A 21,088-nucleotide genomic window follows, 5' to 3' on the forward strand; every position below is an offset into this window, starting at 1 on the left:
CGGACATAGTTCGCCTGTGAGTCCCCCGCTAAGGGCAGATTTTTTAATGAGTTCAGCACGTCACCTAGAGGCGAGTGCCAGAAGAAGTTCACGGCGCTGAATTCGACGATCGATGACTGATCCATCTCGACATGCGCGGTCACACACTTGGAACTTATGGTCGGAAACGAGTCCGAGGTTCCGGAGACATCGATATCTCCCGAAGTTGGGTCTGCATGCGGCTCCAATGCCACGGGGTCTGCGGCTTCTGTGGCGGGGTGGAGCTACCTGTCCTCGGATGGCGCGACCTGCTTTGGGTCTAAGGCCGGAGCGCTTACAGGTGCAATTTCCTGAGTATGGTCCGATGACAGATTTAAATCATGTTCATCATGGGGATAGGGAGCGGCTGCCGTGGTCTCGAATCCGTTGAAGATCAAGTCTCCGCGGATGTCCGCGACATAGTTTAAGCTCCCAAATCTGACCTGATGGATAGGGGCATAGCTGTCGATCTGCTCCAGATGGCCAAGCGAGTTGGCCCGCAGTGCGAAGCCACCGAACACGAAGATTTGTCCGGGGAGGAAGGTTTCCCCTTGGACAGCATCGTTGTTGATGTTTGAACAAGCCATCAAACCTTTTGGGGACAGCACAGTGGAACTCTCAATGAAAGCACCAATGTCGGTGTCAAAACTGGCGGATCTCGGGTAGGGGGTCCCGAACTGTGCGTCAAAGGTCAATGGTAACAGGAGACGGGGGACACAATGTTTACCCAGGTTCAGGCCCTCTCTATGGAGGTAATACCCTACTTCCTACTTGATTGATCTTGATGAATATGAGTATTACAAGAGTTGATCTACCAGGAGAGCGTAATGGCTAAAACCCTAGAAGTCTAGCCTGTATGACTGTATCGTTTTCCGGAATAAGCCCTCCGGTTTATATAAACACCAGAGGGGACTAGGGTTGTACAAAGTCGGTTACAGAGAAAGGAATCTTCCTACGTAGTCTCCAAGCTTGCCTTCCACGCCAAGGAGAGTCCTATCCGGACACGCGAGAGAGTCTTCGGTCTTGTATATTCACAACCCATTAGTCCGGCCCATGTCCAACAGGCCGGGCGCCCGAGGATCCCGTAATCCAGGACTCCCTCAAGCACCACGAAACCCTATTTCCACTGCCGCAACCTTCTGTACCCGTGTGATCCCATCTTGGAGCCTTTTCCGGCCCTCGGCCAGAGGGGGAATTGATCGCGGAGGGCTTCTACATCAACAACATAGCCTCTCCGATGATGTGTGAGTAGTTTACCACAGACCTTCGGGTCCATGGTTATTAGCTAGATGGCTTCTTCTCTCTCTTTGCATCTCAATACAAAGTTCTCCTCGATCTTCTTGGAGATCTATTTGATGTAATTCTTTTTGCGATGTGTCTGTCGAGATCCGATGAATTGTGGGTTTATGATCAAGATTATCTTTGAACAATATTTGAATCTTCTCTGAATTCTTTTATGCATGATCTAATTATCTTTGCAAGTCTCTTTGAATTATCAGTTTGGGTTGGCCTACTAGATTGATCTTTCTTGCAATGGGAGAAGTGCTTAGATTTGGGTTCAATCTTGCGGTGTCCTTTCCCAGTGACAGCAGGGGCAGCAGGGCACGTATTGTATTGTTGCCATCGAGGATAAAAAGATCGGGTTTATATCATATTGCTTGAGTTTATCCATCTACATCATGTCATCTTGCCTAATGCGTTACTCTGTTCTTATGAACTTAATACTCTGGATGCATGCTGTATAGCGGTCGATGTGTGGAGTAATAGTAGTAGATGCAGAATCGTTTCGGTCTACTTGTCGCGGACGTGATGCCTATATACATGATCATGCATAGATATTCTCATAACTACGCGCTTTTCTATCAATTGCTCGACAGTAATTCGTTCACCCACCATAAATTATGCTATCTTGAGAGAAGCCACTAGTGAAACCTATGGCCCACGGGTCTATCTTTAATCATATTATATTCCTATCAATTTACTATTCCTTCCGTCTTTTATTTTGCAATCTTTACTTTCCAATCTATATCATAAAAATACCAAAAAAATTATCTTCTTATCTCTATTAGATCTCACTTTTGCAAGTGGTCGTGAAGGGATTGACAACCCCTATATCGTGTTGGTTGCAAGGTTCTTATTTGTTTGTGTAGGTACGAGGCGACTTGTGCGTAACCTCCTATTGGATTGATACCTTGGTTCTCAAAACTGAGGAAAATACTTACGCTACTTTGCTGCATCACCCTTTCCTCTACAAGCGAAAACCAACGCATGCTCAAGAGGTAACATGAACGTATTCTAGTAGACCTACGAGGTTCGGTAGTAACTTGATCTGGAGTTTCATTATCATCATCATTAACTTCATCACTAATTGGTGTAGGCATCACTGGAACTTATTTTTGTGATGAACTACTTTCCAATTCAGGAGAAGGTACAATTACCTCATCAAGTTCTACATTCCTCCCACTCACTTCTTTCGAGAGAAACTCCTTCTCTAAAAAGGATTCATTCTTAGCAACGAATATCTTGCTTTCGGATCTATGATAGAAGGTGTACCCAACTGTCTCCTTTGGGTATCCTATGAAAACACATTTCTCTGATTTGGGTTCGAGCTTATCAGGTTGAAGATTTTTCACATAAGCATCGCAGCCCCAAAACTTTAAGAAACGACCACTTAGGTTTCTTGCCACACCATAGTTCAAATAGTGTCGTCTCAATGAATTTAGATGGTGCCCTATTTAACATGAGTGTAGCCGTCTCTAAAGCCTAACACCAAAATGATAGTAGTAAATTGGTAAGAGACATCATAGATCGCACCATATCTAATAGAGATGGTTACAACATTCGGACACACCATTACGCTGTGGTGTTCCAGGTGGTGTGAGTTGCGAAACTATTTCACATTGTTTCAAATAAAGACCAAACTCATAACTCAAATATTCACCTCCATGATCAGATCGTAGAAATTTTATTTTCTTGTTACGATGATTTTCCACTTCACTCTGAAATTCTTTGAACTTTCAAATGTTACAGACTTATGTTTCATTAAGTAGATATACCCATATCTGCTCAAATCATCTGTGAGGGTCAGAAAATAACGACACCCACCGCGAGCCTCAACACTCATCGGACCGCATACATCAGCATGTATTATTTTCAATAAGTCAGTTGCTCGCTCCATTGTTCCGGAGAACGGAGTCTTAGTCATCTTGCTCATGAAGCATGGTTCACAAGTATCAAATGATTCATAATCAAGTGATTCCAAAAGCCCATCAGCATGGAGTTTCTCCATGCGCTTCACACCAATATGACCTCAACGGCAGTGCCACAAATAAGTTGCACTATCTATCTAAACCTATACTAATTCTAGACTTCCTATAAATTCCCACGTTAATAAGATTTTACGAGCTGTTAATCTGGTGGGGTCGAGTTATTACGGTGTAAATTAATCCTTCTTTTTTCCGAAAGAATGACAGTTGTACAACAAATCTCGGTCCAAAGAAAAGATGCATCGCTATGAAAGCCATCCTTTCACGGCTTTATTCTCAAAAAAATATCCTTTCACGGCTGTAGGAAAGAAAGCCTTATAAAAAGAAACCTAAAGATATAAGGCCCACAATGTGGCTCTACCATCTTTTCCTTCCCGTGAAAAACAGCGTGAACCAATGTTATGCTATTGAGACAATACCCCTCGCTGAGTATTTTCACCAGACGATGGATCCCACCCTCGCCTGGAACTCTGATCCGTCACGTCCTAGATAAACCGTCATGCCCACCGCATCGGCGATCTGCAGGATGGTGTCGTTGCGGACTGATCCCACCCTCGACAAGACATAGATAGACCGTCATCACCGCCGCATTCGCGATCTGCAGGATGGTGTCCTTGCGGACTAATCCCACCCTGGCCTGGAACTTTGATCTGCCACGACTTTGATAGACCATCATCCCCGCCGTATCGTTGATCTGTAGGACGGTGTTGTTGCCGGAGTAATCCCAACCTCACGTGCAACTCTGGTCCGCCACGTCCTTGATAGACCGTCATCCCTGCCGCAGCGGATTGCATCGGAGTGGAGGTGTTGCTGCTAGGGTATTTTGCATGGTGGCCATCGACCTGTTATTGGGTTCTCTAGGGCTCGAAGGATGGACGGTACTACTCCTCGACATGGAGAGCTGGTACGGTTGCTGCTCCTCGGCACCATGAACTTAAACAATGCAAAGTGAATAGCTATACAATATCATACTGGTACGTATGTATCTTTCTTTCCATAGGACCATAGATTTCTTCTGATTGCTCAATCTCTAGATATTTATATGTTTGATTCATATTTTATTTTTTCAGGTATTCTGCACCCTGCAGAAGACATTATATATATTTAAGCGGTGTACATCTATTATATATACCTACAAGAAAATTACTTATGTTTGTGACTCTACAAGTACTAGCAGAACTACATATTTATAGTACCTGCAGCACGTGGTTAGTTTCTTTTTACATGCAAATGATACTTGGATGAATTAGGATATTGGCTATTTAGAAGAAACGGTCTAGAGCAAGCAGCAGCCGGATCAGTTAGTCTACTCATATTACACTTGGATCTGATTTCTTTTTTTTCAGATTCTATTCCTAAATAGTTCATGGGTACACATCCCCGTTTCAGGTTTTCTTTCTCATATTTGTTCTTCTCCTCATGGTATATCCCCCTGAATATTATAATCTCTATTCTATAGGGTTTCTAAAGTGTATGATTGCTTTGCTTCCAGGGTTTTTCTTTCATGCCTTGGCTTTCACTTAGATGGATAAGAGTTGGTTATTCAGTGAGACGCCCAGCTGCAAGTTGTTGTTTGAGCAGTTTTGAGATGTCTCATAAGCACCGAATGGATGTTCATGATGTTCATCTATATCTATAGATCATGTGGTACAGAGCCCAGAAAGGAGTAGTAGGATGGTTGGTCCAAAACTAAGATCATTCTGAGCATGGGATCACTGCCGAGATTTCACATCATATCTTACACCAAGTTAGAGAAGCTTCCTTTGAAAATTTCCTCTTTCACCTAGATAGATTGGTCTTCTACATAATCTGCATTCAGATTTACTCCTCTTTGAGATCTAGATAAATGAGAGGATTCATGATAGTTTGGGACTGCTACTTCATTGCAGGATGGAGCAATCGTGGTGATAAACTTTTTTTTGGAAATCATATGGACTCTATAATGTGGTTTGCATTTGTGTAGGTTGGGTGAGGTTTGTTTTTTGTTACGTGTACGTGTAGTTTGGGTTTTTTCTTCACCACAAGTGTAATGAACTTGGAGGAGCATCATGCCGCGGAGAAGACCTCACATGCCAAGAAGCTACAGCTGACGTGGATGTACGTGGACGGAACACTTGCAAGTTTCTCCGTCAATGACACTGCATGTACACTGCATGTTTCTTCAGCTCAAGTAATTATTCTATATTACATTGTCTTAGCACATATAAATGCATATGTTATTTCAGTCTTGCAATTATTGCATGGTAGTAAGAACTTCTCAAATAATCATTTTGTAATTTCTATTAGCACAGAAAAATCATGCCATGTGACCGAGGCTGGAATTGTCCTTGCAGAAAGTTTACCCATTGAGCAAGTAGGGAACTCTGCAGGGAGAGGGTAAGAAAACCTGCATTTTGTCTCATGTATCTATGCTAGAAAATGAAGTGCTGGTGGATACTAACTACGCGTAAATTTAATTAATAGTTCCATTATATCTACATAATGGGCTGACAATACATTTTTAATTCATTTTGGAAGATTAGAACAAATTAATCTGCTACTATAATTGGCATCCAACCAGTGGCGTAGCCAGGCTACGGGCTACCAGGGCCATGTCCCGGGGCATGGAGATTGTTTTCTTCATATACAATAGCTACAGTATCTACTGTACTTACACGGCTGGCCGGGGTCGTATATATATGCTGCCTACGCGGATTGCATCCAACATAACATGGATAACATACATAATTTTCATAAGAGGTTACTTTTTTATGGACAATGATTTTTTACTGCGCTACTATTCGAGGACATGGGTGAGAGAGTGGTGATTTCTTACATCCAATATTTCTGGTGATGTAATTTGTTTATGCTAAACTTTTATGTCATTCAGTATGTGTAGTGCATATGCAAAGCATCGACTGGTATAGTAGCACAACTAAAAACATAGCCCATGACACCACCCATATGCACGGTTCTCTCCACCTCATACTTGACATGGACAATGTATGTGTAATAAGGAAGTACATGCTGGAACCCGTCTGCACAAGGGCTTCAAACCTTGATGTGAATAGAAAACAAGGCGAAGCAATAAATGGTTGTTTGTGCAAAACGGTAATGCTTAATTACTTCCAAATACTTTGTGTTATTTTTCTCTTCTTACAGCCAAAGGCTCATTCTTAATTTTCATTGGAGCTTAAGTCACCAATAAATTTCTGATGTTGCTTTTAGTTCTCGGATTTTCCCCCTGTGTATATTTATTCAAATGCAAACTATGATAGTTCATACCGGCCAACATGATAGTTGTTTCTGCACACTAACTTTCTTACCATAATATATCTATGGGTAATTCCTCTATGCTAACAAAAATTAATACTTTTGTACTTGCGAACAAGTATTTCTTTCAAGATATATTTGAGAAGTAAAATAGTGTGGCCGCAGCGCATTTTAAGCAGAACATTACACTAACTGACATATTTTTCAAATGAATGTGAAGAAGTTACTTATTAATACTTCAATTAAATAATGTGATCCCATGTTAACATAATACTTTTAACTTATAATCGAAGCAACGAGTTTGTAAGTGCATAAACGATGACTGAATCACACAATATGGTAGTTTAACGCTACAATTTGTGTACCAAAATATGAAATTTTAGAAATTGGAATGGTCCTAAGCATGCATATTTGACCATTATTTGGTACATATGATTATTGGTGATTTTTTTCAAGAAAACTCAAATGGTAGTTACAAAATTAAGCAAGACACGTGAAAAATTGACAAACTATGTTCACTACACAACGGGAATATGATATCGGCATTTTGTTCTTCGCAAATATAGAACATAACCCAGGCATATAGAGAACCTAATTGACAACTACTTATTTCATAGTAATGACTGTAAATGTATTTTCTTAATATTTAGGCCAAATATGCATTAACTACACTAGCCGGTGCAACTGCACGGGTTGACGACTAGTCATTATTAACTTTGCTTTTGGCTTCAATATTATGAATATGTGTATCACTACAATCGAGATTCAACAAAAATAGACCACTCATCAAGGGTGCATGACCATAAAATATATTACTCATATAAATAGAACAACCATTATTTTCTGGTTTAAATGAATAGCCATCTCGCATCAAATAAGATTCATATGTAATGTTCATGCTCAACTTTGGCACCAAATAACAATTATTTAGGTCTGAAACTAATCCCGAAGGTAGATGTAGAGGTAGCGTGCCGACGGCAATCACATCGACTTTGTAACCGTTTCCCACGCGCATCGTCACCTCGTCCTTAGCCAATCTTCGTTTAATGCATAGCCCCTGTTTCGAGTTGCAAATATGAGCAATAGAACCAGTATCAAATTCCCAGGCGCTACTACGAGCATTAGTAAGGTACACATCAATAACATGTATATCAAATATACCTTTCACTTTGCCATCCTTCTTATCTGCCAAATACTTGGGGCAGTTCCGCTTCCAGTGACCAGTCCCTTTGAAGTAGAAGCACATAGTTTCAGGCTTAGGTCTAGACTTGGGCTTCTTCCCTTGAGCAGCAACTTGCTTGCTATTCTTCTTGAAGTTCCCCTTCTTCCCTTTGCCCTTTTTCTTGAAACCACTAGTAGAAAAAGGGTCAAATGTCAAGCACATTAGTGTCGGTTTGATTTTGAGCCGGCACTAATGTGTGCATTAGTGCCGGTTCCAACGGCTAGCCGGCCGCTCTCATTAGTACCGGTTCGTGGCTAACCTTTAGCACCGGTTCGTGCCACGGACCGGTACTAAAGTGAGTGGTGGCAGGATGTTGTCAGTCCGGGGGCCCTCCAGGACCTTTAGTACCGGTTTGTGGCACGAACCGGTGCTAAAGGTCGCCGTTCATAAACCGTTCGTCCACCCGAGCTCGCCCTGTTCTTCCCCTTTCCCCTCTCCTCTCTGTTCTTCCCCTCTTCCTCTCGAGCTCATCACACATTTTGCCCAAAAATTGTCAAGATTTGAAGGCCCCCATCCATTCAAATGATCACAAAGGTTAGCAACTTTGTCCTTTCATCTCTCATTGCTAGATTAACTCTTGCAATGCTTTGTATAGTGATTAATTTATGAGTTTAGTAATTTGGGAGGAAAGATATGTGATAGTATTTGATTTATATGCAATTTGAAGTCAAAAATAGCACTTAGTTTGCATATGTAGGTGTGGTTTACTTAGTGCCTTCTAAATCTCCGTCGTAACAACCGTCGATCGCCCGCACGTCCCGTCGCCGGCACCACCTTGTGTGAGCCTCTTGTTCATGTATGTTTTACATTACCAAATTGATGTTTTGTGTGATTTGGATATATAGCTACTCGTATAGTTATATTACCCGTACGTTGTTTGTTATACATAGTGACATGGTTTTGATATCCCTCCCCGTCGGCCCTCGTCCTTGTTATGATTCGGATGTGGTATATTCTCTTTTAAAACTAGTTGTTGTATTTCGTGTTTATGACAAATTATTATGCCCATCAACTTGACATAGATATTTTTATCTAGGAGGTTTGTGAACCGGAAATTCCAACCGACCCTATTGTCGAGAGGTTAAATTTAGTTAAAAGAGAAAACGAGTATTTGAAAGAAAAATTGAAAAGAATTGAGGGGGAGAAGATGGAATTGGAGTTGCATGTTGCCGATGTCGTCGATGATCACAAGATCAATATGGAGAAAATGCGCTTGAAGATTAGAAAGATTAGAAAATATGCCATTGATAGTGAGGCTTGGTATCATTATGCTGTTGGATCAATTGTTACCTTAGTTGCGATCTTGATTGCATTTGTTGTTGCATTTAAATGCTTTAGTTGGAGAGTTATTTGTTTGTTGCATTTAAGTGTTGTATTAACTTTATGTATGAACTTGTATTAATTTGGTCTTTTCGGTGTTGTGTAATGAAGATGAGCCGACAATGGATGTATGATGACCGATGCTCTCCCGAGTTCATTAATGGCATGCAAACTTTTCTGCTTGCGGCTGAGGCAAACAAGCGGGCGGATGGTTTTATGCCTTGTCCATGTGCTGTCTGTAAGAATGATCACAATTACTCTATGTCAAGAACCATTCACGTCCACCTGTTTATGTCCGGTTTCATGCCCCACTATAATGTTTGGACCAAGCACGGAGAAAGAGGGGTTATGATGGAAGACAATGAAGAAGAAGAGGACGACGACAGCTATCCTGGCCATGGGTTCCCTGAATACGATGATACAACAATGGGGGAAGAAGCTGAGCCGGCAATGCGGGAAGAAGCTGAAGAAGAGGCATCAGATGAGCCCGCTGATGATCTAGGTCCTGGCCATTGCCGATACAAAGATAAACTGCGCAAGTGATTTGGAGAAGAAAAAGTTGCAGCGCATGTTAGAGGATCACAAGAAATTGTTGTACCCGAATTGCGAAGCTGACAAGAAAAGTTGGGCACCACACTGGAATTGCTGCAATCGAAGGCAGAGAATGGTGTATCTGACAAGGGATTTGGAAAGTTGCTGGTAATGATAAAGAATATGCTTCCAAAGGACAATGAATTGCCCGAGAGTACGTACGAAGCAAAGAAGGTTGTCTACCCTCTAGGGTTAGATGTGCAGAAGATACATGCATACCCTAATGACTGCATCCTCTACCGCAGTGAGTACGAGGATTTGAACGCTTGCCTGGTATGCAGTGCATTGAGCTATAAGATCAGCCGCGATGACCCTGGTGATGTCGAGGGCGAGCGCCCCAGGAAGAAGATTCCTACCAAGGTTATCTGGTATGCTCCTATAATAACACGGTTGAAACGTTTGTTCCAAAACAAAGAGCATGCCAAGGTGATGCGATGGCATAGAGAAGACCGTAAGAAAGACAGAGAGTTGAGAGTACCCGCTGATGGGTCTCAGTGGAGAGAAGTTGAGAGAAAGTACGGGAAGGAGTTTGCAGATGATGCAAGGAAAGTATGGTTTGATCTAAGCGCAGATGGCTTTAATCCTTTTTGGGAGCAAAGCAGCAACCACAACACTTGGCCTGTGACTCTATGTTTGTATAACCTTCCTCCTTGGTTGTGCATGAAGCGGAAGTTCATTATGATGCCAGTGCTCATGCAAGGCCCTAAGCAACCCTGCAACGACATTGATGTGTACCTAAGGCCATTAGTTGAAGAACTCTTACAACTGTTGAATGGAACAGGTGTACGTGCGTGGGACGAGCACATGCGGGAAGAATTTGACCTAAAGGCATTGCTGTTCGTGACCATCAATGATTGGGCTGCTCTCAGTAACCTTTCAGGACAAACAAACAAGGGATACCATGCATGCATGCACTGTTTGGATGATACTGACAATATATATTTGGACAATTGTAGGAAAATATGTACCTGGGACATCGTCGATTTCTTCCGAGCAGGCATCCCGTAAGAAAGGCAGGCAAGCATTTCAAAGGTGAGGCAGATCATCGGACGAAGCCTCGCCACCGTACTGGTGCTGATGTACATGATATGGTCAAGGATTTGAAGGTAGTCTTTGGAAAGGGTCCTGGCGGACAACCTGTTCCGAATGACGCTGATAGACGCGCACCCATGTGGAAGAAGAAATCTATATTTTGGGACCTGCCATATTGGAAAGACCTAGAGGTCCGCTCCGCAATCGACGTGATGCATGTGACAAAGAATCTTTGCGTGACCCTACTTGGCTTCTTGGGCGTGTATGGGAAGACAAAAGATACACCTGAGGCACGGGAGGACCAGCAACATATGCACGGAAAAGACGGCATACATCACGGTCATGCCAGTTACGCTCTTACCAAAGAAGAGAAAGAAATCTTCTTTGAATGCCTTCTCAGTATTAAGGTACCGTCTGGCTTCTCGTCGAATATAAAGGGAATAATAAACATGGCAGAGAAAAAGTTCCAGAACCTAAAGTCTCATGACTGCCACATGATTATGATGCAACTGCTTCCGGTTGCATTGAAGGGGCTTCTACCGGATAACATTCGATTAGCCATTGTGAAGCTATGTGCATTCCTCAATGCAATCTCTCAGAAGGTAATCGATCCAGAAATCATACCAAGGTTAGAGAATGATTTGGTGCAATGTCTTGTCAGTTTCGAGTTGGTGTTCCCACCATCCTTCTTCAACATCATGACACACGTCCTAGTTCACCTATGCGAAGAGGTTAACATTTTGGGTCATGTATTTCTACACAATATGTTCCCCTTTGAGAGGTTCATGGGAGTCTTAAAGAAATATGTTCATAACCATGCTAGGCTAGAAGGAAGCATCTCCAAGGGCCATGACAATGAGGAGGCCATTGAGTTTTGTATTGACTTTATTCCTGACCTTAAGCCGATTGATGTTCCTGAATCGCGGCATAAGGGCAGACTGGAGGGAAAAGGCACGCTAGGAGGGAATCAACTAATATGTATGGACAGACATTCTCTCACTAAAGCACACTACACAGTTCTACAGAATTCCACCTTAGTGGCTTCGTATATGGACGAACATAAGAATTTTCTATGCTCCAAACACCCGGAGCGGTCTGATGACTGGATTACACGTGAACAAACCAGGAGTTTCGCCGGCTGGTTGCATACACGTACCCTGCATCACGCCTCTATTGAAGATGACATGTACTCGCTGTCCCAGTTAACATCTTCGAATATAATGACTTTCAAAGGGTACGAGATAAATGGTAATACATTTTACACGATCGCCCAAGATAAGAAGAGCACCAACCAAAACAGTGGTGTTCGCTTTGATGCAACAACCAAGACGAGAAAGGAAACATATTATGGTTACATAGAGGACATATGGGAACTTGACTATGGACGTGGTTTGAAGGTCCCTTTGTTTCGGTGCAAATGGGTCAATATGATATGAGGCGGGGTAACGGAAGACCCGCAGTACAGAATGACAACAGTGGATCTCAACAATCTTGCGTATGCAGAAGAACCATTCATCCTAGCCAATGATGTGGCACAGGTTTTCTATGTGAAGGACGTGTCTACCAAGCCGAGAAAAAGAAAAGATAAGGAAGCTAATGCATCATACGATGAGCCAAAGCGCCACATAGTTCTTTCTGGGAAGGGAAACATCATGGGAGTGGATGACAAGACTGACATGTCAGAAGATTATGAAAAGTTTGATGAAATTGCTCCATTCACAGTGAATATTGACCCGAGCATCCAGTTAAATGATGAAGATTTTCCATGGCTACAGCGCAAAAGGACACACGCGAAGAAAAATTTTCACACCCAAAGATCTGGGATGTGATCGGCTTCACTATCATCACTTTCTTCTGTGTTTCACACCCAGGAGGGAGTCTCTGTAATAGTTAGGGTAGTTATGTGTTTTGGCATTTGAAACGCGAAGAAATTTTATGTGCAAACAAATTCTTTCATGCATTTACTGATTTTTCAGCTAAATGACCCTGAAATTGAAAAGCATTTCAAATGAACTCAGAAAAGGTTGAAAGTTGGCATGGTATCATAATTTCACCCACATAGCATGTGGAAAAAATCATAGAGGGTTACCGCAAAAACTGGATGCACTTCATGTACAAAATGGACAATCTCTTTCGAAGTATCAGGATGTCGGACGAAAACTCATCTGTTACAAAGGCATTTCATTTTTAAATAACCTAAGCATTACCAAATTGAATATAATGATAAAACACATTAATAACAAACATAAGAAAAAAGAATCACTTAAAAACCTATTTTCAAAGTTAAGTTATTCACAAACTAGTGATTCACACAAATTTCAAATAATTCAAAATTTAAACTATTCAAGTTTGAAAACTACTGGCAGTAACAGAAAGTTTGTAATTTTTTGTACCTAAAGCAAAAATATTCACAAAGAAACTCTAAATACAGCAAAAAACAACTCAAAAATAAATAAAGCAAAAAAATAAGAAAATAAAAAAGCCCACCTACGGGGCCAGAGCGGCCTGCATACGACTAGAAACCCAACCTGTAGTTGGGCCAGGATGCAGGCCCGCAAGCCCAGTAGGCCCACAAGCAGAGTAGGAGAGGTAGGTCCAGAAGGCCTGCTTTTGAGAGGAGCGCAATGCAGTGCCCGCCCTGGGGCTTATAAACTGGTCTTGGCGCTCCTCAACTAGCGAGGTGGGACTAAACTTCTGCGCCCCTCGCCTGGCTGCGCACCCCCTTTAGTACCGGGTCATGCCGGAGATGGGACTAATCTTCTTTTGCGGTGTGTTTGTCGGGACCGATGAATTGTGGGTTTATGATCAAGTTTATCTATGAACAATATTTGATCTTCTCTAAATTCTTTTATGTATGATTGGTTATCTTTGCAAGTCTCTTCGAATTATCAGTTTGGTTTGGCCTATTAGATTGATCTTTCTTGCAATGGGAGAAGTGCTTAGCTTTGGGTTTAATCATGCGGTGCTCGATCCCAGTGACAGTAAGGGAAACGACACGTATTGTATTGTTGCCATCTAGGATAACAAGATGGGGTTTATATCATATTGCATGAGTTTATCCCTCTACATCATTTCATCTTGCTTCAAGCGTTACTCTGTTCTTATGAACTTAATACTCTAGATGCATACTGGATAGCGGTCGATGTGTGGAGTAATAGTAGTAGATGCAGGCAGGAGTCGGTCTACTTGTCACGGACGTGATGCCTATACACATGATCATACCTAGATATTCTCATAACTATGCTCAATTCTATCAATTGCTCGACAGTAATTTGTTCACCCACCGTAATACTTATGCTATCTTGAGAGAAGCCACTAGTGAAACCTATGGCCCCCGGTTCTATTCTCCATCATATTAATCCTCCAACACTTAGTTATTTTTATTGCGTTTATTTTACTTTGCATCTTTATCATAAAAATACCAAAATATTATCATATCATATCTATCAGATCTCACTCTCATATGTGACCGTGAAGGGATTGACAACCCCTTTATCACGTTGGTTGCGAGGTTCTTATTTGTTTGTGTAGGTGCGAGGGACTTGAGCGTGGTCTCCTACTGGATTGATACCTTGGTTCTCAAAAACTGAGAGAAATACTTACGCTTCTTTACTGCATCACCCTTTCCTCTTCAAGGGAAAATCAACGCAATGCTCAAGAGGTAGCAGCAGTTAATGATCTTTATGGCAACGGAGTGAATGCCTGGCCGTTGCCATCCCGAGGTGACTTTAGGCCTTCTGTACTCCGAGTGGGTCTCTTGTATGGTCGAGTGAATTTACCATGGTCGAGTGGAATTGGGATATCCGAGTGGAATCGTTCGTCGAGTGGATTGCACTTCAGGATGATTTAAGTTGATATCTTCTGTTGAACTTTGTAGGCCTTGGGCTCTAAGGTAGTGTCCTTGGGTAGGCCGTCTAATTCCGGCCTAAGACCCTACCCTAGGTACATGTCATCGTCAGGGGGTGTGCCGGTAGAGGGGTGGGCCAGTTGCAAGCCCGACAACATCCCCGCAACGGCAAGCGCCGGACCCGGCCGCAACTGCATGTACCTCAACATGGTTGCAACTCGACCTTTGTTTTGTCGGAGGGGCGGTGGGAGAGGGGGCGGGCCAGTTGCATGTCCGAAACTAGGAATGGAACTGCAAGTGTGGCACCCGACGGCAATTGCATGTCTTCTACCTCGGCCACAACTGGACTTTTTTGTTCTGTCGGAGGGGGCGCCGCTAAAGGGGGTGGGCCAGTTGCAAGTCCGACAATATCCCCGCAACTGCAAGCGACGTACCCGGCCGTAACTACATGTCCCCCAACATGGTTGTTGTCGGTGTAAAAACCGGCGGATCTCAGGTAGGGGGTCTTGAACTGTGTGTCTAAGGTCGATGGTAACAGGAGACAGGGGACACGATGTTTACCTAGGTTCGGGCCCTCTCTATGGAGGTAATACCCTACTTCCTACTTGATTGATCTTGCTGAATATGAGTATTACAAGAGTTGATCTACCATGAGATCGTAATGGCTAAAACCTTAGAATTCTAGCCTGTATGACTATATCTTGTCCTTCAGACTAAGCCCTCCGGTTTACATAGACACCGGAGGGGACTAGGGTTGTACAAACACTACAAAAAACCTGTTAATCCATGACAGATTTCTGGTGACGTTTCCAAAAACTGTCACAAATTATGACGGTTTATCAGGTTCGTCGCAAAATCCATCACATATACGCAACATGAGGATGGCCCCCCCAACCCGGTAGCCCCATTATGACAAATAAACAGGGACCGTCACGAAAACCGTCACGAGTCGACTCACGAAGCCTATATTTTTTGTTCTTATATACCATTAGGATCGTCATGGATGGATGCGCTTATGTGGCAATCCAGCGTGAGGGAAAACTCGTGTTGTGATTGGTTGAGCTAGTCGTCCCACGGATCGCAAATCCAGACCATCTCCTCTTCTGTGATCCAACGGCAAGCAATCAACTCCATCCTTCCCGACTCCTCTGTAGATCTCGATCGGCTTCTTCCATCTCCTTTGTCAGCCCCGACTCCCCTGGTCTCACTGTTTCCAGATCCCCAACCCTCCCCATCCATGGCCGCCGCCACCTCCCCATCCATGGCCATCTTCTAGGGGAAGATCCCGCAACCGCTGCGACGATAGCCTCGTTCCCGAAGGCGGGGACGACCCTGAAGGCGAACCTAGTGCACGCGACGCCGGTGCCGATACTGCGGGTCGGGCAGCGGTCAGATCCACCACGGCAACAACCGGCGTCCTCTCCCTCTCTATCCATCTTTCTCCCATGACTGAGAAGAGGGCTTCGTCAAGGATTCCATTATGGATGTCAACGTGGGAGGCTGCTTCCTCCCCTTCCAGATCGACCATCCATGGATGGAGGCTATGAGAGCTGAGTGAGCACACACATGGTTGCGCTTCAAGGTCAGCCCTTGCCCATCTTTTCAATTCGACTTGATTTGATCTCCTTCCCTGATTTCCTTCGCCACGCAGCTGCAGCTCAATAGATGCAGGGACGCCGCAATGGAGCAAGTAAGGCCTCCCTTCTCCCACTGTTTCTTCAGATCTGCCACGGCCAGCCATATCTGGCGCCCCTGCACCACCGTGGTGGTAAGATGAAGACCCTTCCTTCCTCTTTGCAGCATTTTAGTTTACCTCCCCCTTGCCCACTCGCGGAGCCTGGGACATGGCCCCCCTTCCAAAAGTGCAATTTTCTTTGAACCATGAATACTAAGCGTTCTAGTGTGCCGCATCACATAGGTGCATAGCTAGCTTGATTGATTTTGTATGCACGTACTTCCGGTACGTGAAGCTCTGTCGGTCAAAAGTCTCCACGGCTTGCCTCCATGCTTTTCATCTGTGATAATTTGATTACTAAGTAGTCCATGCAATTCCTCAATCTTGTTTTTCCATTTTTGGTTTGGACTGCTAAGTGCCGCACAACCGCCGAGCCAGCGTCGCACACTATTGCACGCCACCGACTGTCGATGAGCCGAGCTGCCATGTTTCATGTATATTTTGCTATTATTCTAAAATTTGCCCCCCTCTTGATTTTTTGTCACGCTCCGCCACCGCTCCTGCCTAGCTAGCAAACTAGTTTGCTTTGGTCCAATCTGATCCTATCATATCCATGGAGTAGCTTGGACTTGGTTCCAGTTTACTTTGTACATGCATGGGTGGTTGGTTTCAGAGAGAGAGATGGATGGTGCAGGCCTTGCTTCTATTTTGTTTTAGCCGTAACAAATTTATCAACCGAGCTAGCTTCAAGTTTTTTTACCATGGTTTCGGGTTGGTCCTGCTTAGGTCAGATTGATCCATTTTCTTGGTTAAATTTATATAGAGCTCTCCATGCCCAAGTATGAAAAAATCTTGCTGCCAATTTGATTCCACAATTGGCGTATTTTTTTACTATTATATTAGCCGTGCCACTGAACTTTCAACCTTTAACCATTACTTGTGTAAAACCAGAATTTCTTCTGTTGTGAATAGAGTGTTTGCTTTCTGTGCTGCAAAAATAATCCATTCATCGCTCATTTGACATGTGCAAGCAATGTGTACATACTGCATTTAAATTCCAGCCCAACTAGATTTTAGTTGAAGCGTTTGACCAAGCCATCTTGGTTTGCTGCATTTTCTCCTTACTAGCTTTTTATTCTTCTTCAGGTTTTGAAGGGGGTTATTTAGAATAGCCACAAAGCAGAAAGAAGAAACATTCCACTTCAGTAAAAGCGTCATGATCCTGATACTCTTATCATTTTGTTAATGACATACGTGTCATGTCAATGCTTGCCGGACGCTAGTCCTACTGGGTAGTATAGCTAATTCTTTGCGCTTCAGAACATTCAAGAGCTCTTTAGTCCTACCAAAAAAGTTTTTATGTTTACCTTACACAAAATATTCATATTTCTCACCTTTTAACTCATCTAGCTGACCTGTCACTGCCAAAAATTGCTACTGGATAGGGGCTGTTTGGTTAGTGCTCCCATTCTTGGTGGGCTAAACATATTTGTTTGTTTGTTTGATTTGGAGCAGCAGATGATCTCCATCGACGGATGGGACCCCATGCCTAAGTTGTTGATTGCCTCATTTTATCCACCTTCACCATATATTCATTTGATTGCCTGCTACATCTTCACTTAAATACTCAGAATGTTACCGTCCAGATTTTGGTAAATTGGACTGACTAGATATCTTTTCTTGTTATTTTTTGGTGAGAAATAAACATTGCAATTTATTCTTATATTTTCCTTCAACTTGGCACACAGGTTACATTGACTATATTTTTTTCCATCCGTACAATTGTGATCTGATCTTGCATTTCATTTTTTGGTTTCTAAAGAGGTGGAAGAAATCTCTTGAGGCCAAACCACAGGGAGGATGGCGGCCAACAATCGGTACATGTTCTCAAGGTCCCATGGAACTGGGTACAGGTGCGGCTGTGTGCTCGTGATCCCCATCCAATGCTGCGCATCCAAGGTACAGTAGCGGCACGAAAGCTGCCGCTTTCTCCCTATCCATAAATGTTTGATCTGGCTGGTGGTTACATGATTTGTTTCTATGGAATCATCTCAACTCAATAGGGAACTCGCTATAGTAAGATTGATTTTCTTTCTGTCCATCATTGGATTTCACTATGGTCTTAATCAGGTCCAATTTTATCATTTTCTGTTATTTTCATGAACATCTCAGATCTCATAATACTATATCCATCATTGGCAGGCCGCTTGTTATTCTTCTTTTTCTTTTTTCACATGATTGTACTTTATGAATGACTAGCTAACTGATTGGACCCTTTTGCATTGACTAGCCCTTTTTTACCAACCTATATGTAGAACCAAACCATGGAACTGATTTGCTCTTTATTGCGACTGTATGTGTGTTGTGAAATTAAGAAAGGGAAAGAATATATGTACCAGGACCTTTATCATCCATTTCCGTGCTTTTGTTTCTTTTGATGTTTGATATTTCAAACATGATGTTATGTTATCCTGAAAACATTGTTGGTTGCTAGCTTGTGCTGCATTGTCGTCACAGTAAAAATACCATTATTTGAAGCTAACATGCATGGTTCACTTTACCTTTGGTACAGTTTTGTGTATGTACGAAAACCCATGCTTAAACCCATACTTTTGAGTTAGTCTTACAATTTTTCTATGTGCAGGCAACGTCGCACCGGTCCTTGGGAGCATAGGTTGAGGTGATATGGTGACTTCCTTCGGTGATGTCGGCGGGGATGGCTGGTCTGTGTCCGGGAAGGCATGGGAATGACCCCTGGTTGCTGTCTGTTGAGCGTTGGGAGGCAGTGGCTGCAAAGTAGCATAGGGTGTTCTCTAGCACTTGTTTGGCACTTGTTTGTAGATTGAAGTTTCTTGTGTTTTTGCTCCAGCACATGGTATCGTCTCGACATGTGTGTAATTTTGCGTTTTTGTGGACTTTTTTCCTTTTGCATAAATTGTTATTTTTCTGGTGATTTCCTTTTATTTAATTACATAGCATGTATTTTCTATAAAAAAAATATTGGCTTAAATTAAAAAATCATGGACCAAGAGAAATGCAACATGGGCTAATGTAGAGGGCTGAAATTAGTTGGCCTTGGACAGATTTGACATTTAATGGGCTGAAATTCCAATTGGGCCGACTACTACATGGCGGTAGGTAATGAAAAATAATGGGCCGAAATTATAATTGGGCTGCTTAGTTTATGGGCTGCCACGTCAGATCCATGTCAAATGATGACATGGAGACATGTTAACGCCGTTATGAGCATGTCAGTTAAGTGCCATGCATGACGGGAAAAAACTGTCATGAATCCATGACGGTCTCACATATCCGTCAAGGATGGCATTATGGTCAAATTATGACGCGATACATGACGGATTTCAAATCCGTCACGCGTGTCCTTGCTTGAGGTTTAACGCTAGTCCATGACGGACTTATACCGTCATGTATTAACAGGATTCTTGTAGTGAAAGTCGGTTACAGAGAAAGGAATCTTCATATTTGGACGCCAAGCTTGCCTTCTACACCAAGGAGAGTCCCATCCAGAAACGGGAGAGAGTCTTCGGTCCTTTATCTTCACGGCCCACTAGTCCGGCCCATGTCCAACAGGCCGGACGTCCGAGGACCCCTCAGTCCAGGACTCCCTCAGTAGCCCCTGAACCAAGCTTCAATGATGAGGTGCCCGGCGCGCAGATTGTCTTCGGCATTGCAAGGCGGGTACCCCTTTCCGAATACTCCAAGATAATCTTCGGACGCAACGAACGTGTCCGGATCCACAACACATGTACCGCACACACAACCGCAGAGAGTATAATATTTCACGAGACCAATCCGCTGACAACTTTTTACAATGTGACATCATGTCTGCCCAGTCATTACTTCGAGTCGTTTTCATCTGTCGTTCCATATTTCGATATGCGGTTTTCATTGGCACGTCTTGTCAAAGCAGAGATCGTGTCCCCTTATTGAGAGATTCTCATCAATACGGACGTGGGTAATCCAACCGTGCCGTTTGCACAGCCTTTGGGAACAGGTGAGTTTTAAGGCGAGTGGGGAGGCACTTGATATTAACTGCCTTTATAAGGAGATAAGGATTCCCCTTCTTCACCCACGCCTTCTCTCTCTCTCTACCCTTCCATTCTCAAGCTCCAGCGCCCAAGTCCTCATCTTTTTTGCCTCAAGAAAGCACTCAACCATGCCCGGATCTAGAGGGCAAGGCAAGTGGATGGCCTCCTCCGTCAGGGAGAAGGACATCACTGAGCTTCGGGAGGCCGGGTATCTGGCGAAAGAAATCGCCCACCGGCTTCCGGTAAAGGGGCAAGTCGTCCCCACCCCAAAGCCCAATGAGAGCGCGGTGTTCATCCTCCATTTCGTTCGTGGGTTAGGGTTTCCTCTCCACCCTTTCGTCCATGGACTTATGTTCTATTACGGGCTAGATTTCCAGGATCTAGCCCCAAACCCCTTCCTCAAGATCTCGGCATTTATTGTCATGTGCGAGGCCTTCCTCTGTATTCCTCCCCACTTTGGACTATGGCTCAAGATCTTCAATGTGAAGCCAAAGGTGGCGGATGGCAACACGCGGAGTGCGGAGGTGCCATGGTGAGCAAGATGCCCAACGTCACCTGGCCCAAGAGTACTTTTGTGGAGACCGTCAAAGAGTGGCAGAAACTGTGGTTCTATATCACAGAGCCCCGCGACGCCACCTCGGCCGCGGCTCCCAAGTTCAAATCCGGAGTTCCAATGCGGCTCACCTCCTGGATAGAGAAGAGCCCAAATTGGTCTTCATCAGACGAACTGATAGCGCTGCAAACGCGCATCCAAAGCATTTGGGATAAAAACATTAAGCTCGTCAACGTGATCCAGGTGATGCTAGTTCACCAGAT

At 43.5% G+C, this 21,088-nt stretch overlaps 1 long non-coding RNA gene across 2 annotated transcripts; it reads left to right on the plus strand.

Moving 5' to 3' along the window:
- The first annotated feature begins 15,601 nt into the window (after positions 1–15,601).
- LOC123150548 (uncharacterized) lies at positions 15,602–19,176 on the plus strand. 2 transcript variants are annotated; one of them, XR_006475189.1, is made up of 4 exons: positions 15,602–16,130; positions 16,200–16,316; positions 17,370–18,182; positions 18,868–19,176. It is a non-coding gene; the product is annotated as an uncharacterized lncRNA (long non-coding RNA). The 2 variants fall into 2 exon arrangements; XR_006475188.1 differs by having other exon boundaries at positions 15,631–16,130; positions 18,046–18,182.
- Positions 19,177–21,088: the final 1,912 nt, after the last annotated feature.

The sequence above is a fragment of the Triticum aestivum genome, chromosome 7A (assembly GCF_018294505.1).
Source record: "Triticum aestivum cultivar Chinese Spring chromosome 7A, IWGSC CS RefSeq v2.1, whole genome shotgun sequence".
NCBI lineage: Eukaryota > Viridiplantae > Streptophyta > Magnoliopsida > Poales > Poaceae > Triticum > Triticum aestivum.